The sequence below is a fragment of the Lolium perenne genome, chromosome 7 (assembly GCF_019359855.2).
Source record: "Lolium perenne isolate Kyuss_39 chromosome 7, Kyuss_2.0, whole genome shotgun sequence".
Lineage (NCBI taxonomy): Eukaryota > Viridiplantae > Streptophyta > Magnoliopsida > Poales > Poaceae > Lolium > Lolium perenne.
This window is the reverse complement of record NC_067250.2, coordinates 201,404,900-201,407,725: the sequence shown is the minus strand read 5'-3', so window position 1 is coordinate 201,407,725 and position 2,826 is coordinate 201,404,900. Positions and strand designations below refer to the sequence as shown.

The 2,826-nt window shown below is 40.7% G+C and overlaps 1 long non-coding RNA gene across 1 annotated transcript; it reads right to left on the bottom strand.

Annotated features, from left to right (window-relative positions):
* Positions 1–1,170: 1,170 nt before the first annotated feature.
* Positions 1,171–2,198, bottom strand: LOC127312415 (uncharacterized). Its single transcript, XR_007858319.2, has 2 exons — positions 1,848–2,198; positions 1,171–1,405 (listed from the first exon to the last, which is right to left on the bottom strand). It is a non-coding gene; the product is annotated as an uncharacterized lncRNA (long non-coding RNA).
* Positions 2,199–2,826: the final 628 nt, after the last annotated feature.

The following is a 2,826-nucleotide window of genomic DNA, read 5'->3' as shown; positions in this document are numbered from 1 at the left end:
TTTTTTAAATAAATTAAAAATCATATTTTTGAGTTTCAAAAAATTATGAAAAAATGCATATAGCCAATAATGTATCCCACAGATCTGTATAATATCAATTTAAAATACTTTATATTTTAAGCTACACAAAAAAGACAAAAGTGCATATCTGCGTAGTGATTTTCAAATCTCCAAAAACATGTCAGATTTTGTTATTTTTGTCTAGCGCAAAGTAAAACTAATGTTGGGTTGAGATTTTCCATGATTGTGAGATGTATCACTGACATCTACAGAATTATTTTTCAGATTCTTTGATAACAAATAAACATTTTTTAATCTTTTTTAAAATGACAGGAGCACTGAAGCTCAGGATCGGAGGCAAAAACAGTTTCGTTAAAATAGTACGGAATACTCTCAGCGTAGCTGTTCGGCATGAGGACGATTGCACGCGACGAAAAGGAGCCGTAGAGATTTTTTTTTTCTTCTCACACCTTGACCTGGTAAGTAGGAATAACTGTCGATGGAACAAAGTAGACGTCGTCTCAGGTGTGCATGCATGCGTGTTAACGAGAACCAAATTTTCTTAATCTTATTGGTGACGTAGGTGTTGAGCTAATCCGGGCACTTAGCAGCAAAGACTTGGTAAATTTACACACTCGTTGATGTACTGAGCTGCTATACGTGGCGACACGGTCACACACACACTCACACGGTACGGTGGTGCGTCATCCACTTAAGCAACGACCGAAAACGGCCTACGAGATTTAGCCACTCGATCACTTGTTGTTCGCATGACTGATTACACAGGTTTTCTTAGGAAAGAGTCCGACTAAAACTTTTTCAAGCGAACTGGTAAAGTAAAGTGGCACTGCAAAAGTAAGAAAGTTGAATTGGTCTAGGTATGTCGTTTTTCCAAGGGAATATTTGATCAGAATTTTGACCAGGGCGTCCATAAGGATATGGTATAAAAGTAAAAAAAAAGGAAAATTTCAAGCGTCCCGCCCCTATATAGCCACACTTTGCCTAAAGGCTTTGCTGTTTTACCATATACACGGTCCTCTAAATTCTTTCAGTGATTTGCAAAAGGTATATCTACAAAAGCTAGAATCAGTCGTTGACTATTTCAGTCAATTAGGGTCGACGGTAAAAAATAGTTCATACAATATAATGTGTTATTTGACCAAATTGACGTGAGAAGTTACCAATATATATGGACCCTGCTACATAGTGCTATAGCACTGGTTAGTCTTAGGGGTGACCCAGCTAAATATAGAAAAATATTAGTCAAACAAACCCACACGCTCCCAAAACAGAAAGTTCTGATTTCCCACGTGGCCACGTTTCCTCCTCCCGCACTCCCCGCACTCCCCGCGTCACTTTGTCAGGCATGCACATCGATTTCTCCTTCCCGTGCTAGCGTGCTACACTATTTAGAAAAATACGAAAAATACAACCACATCAGTGGATTACAAATCCAGACAAAAATAGAACTGAAAGTAAATGCATCTGCCATCTTTTTTCTGTAAAAACGTTACAGCGATGGATGTATAAATAAGAAAATAGTGCACCAAAATTGGGATGTTTGGATGTAGAAAAATAACAAAAAATACATACAGATGCATTCATCGATCCTTCAACATCATTTTGGGATGTAAAAAAAGGTAAGAAAATTCATCCACTGGCAAAAAACTACAGTCAGATCTGGAGGAAACCAACTAATTTTACATCCGAAAATATGAGAAAAATCTACTAATCAAGATCCTAGATGTATAAAAAGCAAAAAAATACAACCACCACAGCTGTATGTGTAAAAAAGATAAAAAAGTACATCCAAATCAAGGTTGGGAGATGTGGATGTCATCCCCTACCTCCGGCGCGGTGGGGCGGGCTCAAGCTCGCCTGGTCTCAGCCTCTCAGGCGCAGACGCGACAGCCGCCGCCATCGGAGCCACGCCGCTTGGTGGCGTCGGCAGTAGCAGCTCCGGGACTGGGCGCATAGTTGCGGGTCGTCCTTGACGGACGTCTCGCGCGCCGGGGCCGGCAAGTGAGTCGCCGATGAAGGTTGGGGGCGCTGGAGCCGGGCGTGCGCCGTACGATGAGCAGCACCACCGCCTCCAGGTTACTGGCTTTGGGGACGAAGGGAAAGAGGAGATGAGGATTATTTGGAACGTGTGAGGAAGTCAACTGGATTTAATGCGTACAGCCTGTCGTCTCCGCACCTGTGAGTTAGTTGGTCACCGGCCCACCGCTTCAATTTAACCGGTAGATGTAGATCTGACGGCAGCTAGCAGGGGTCACCGTGTAAGACTACACAATGCCACAGCAATAATTAGAATTCGGGAATATATAGACACCATACACATGTGATAATGTCTACTCTCAGCCAGTTAGTCCGCCTTTCAATAAAATTCTCACACGTACAAGAGTGAGTTCATTATCTCTCCTCCACTTGAGCAATTATCCTATTTGGCCACATGATTCTTAAAAAAAAGCCATTATATGGACGCCCTATATGGTCGCGTTTAAAAAGTTACTCTGACTATGCAAACAATAAATGTTTTTAATAATTTAGCTACTATTGTACGTACTGTTTACATGCTAATTCATATCCATGAGGCTTGATATTTTGGTAACCTCGCTTAAGTTATGATTTAGGGTCTATGCTATAATCTAAAGAGCATGTATATTTTTCTGATATATGTCATTATTGATTGTCATATTATTACTAAATGCATGTCATGGATGATCTTAGCGGAAAGTGTCTTTGGCTCCTGAGCTCCGGTGCTCCCATCATTGAATTTTTTTTTTTCATTTTTAGGTTTCAGAAAATTATGGGAAAACTCTAAAC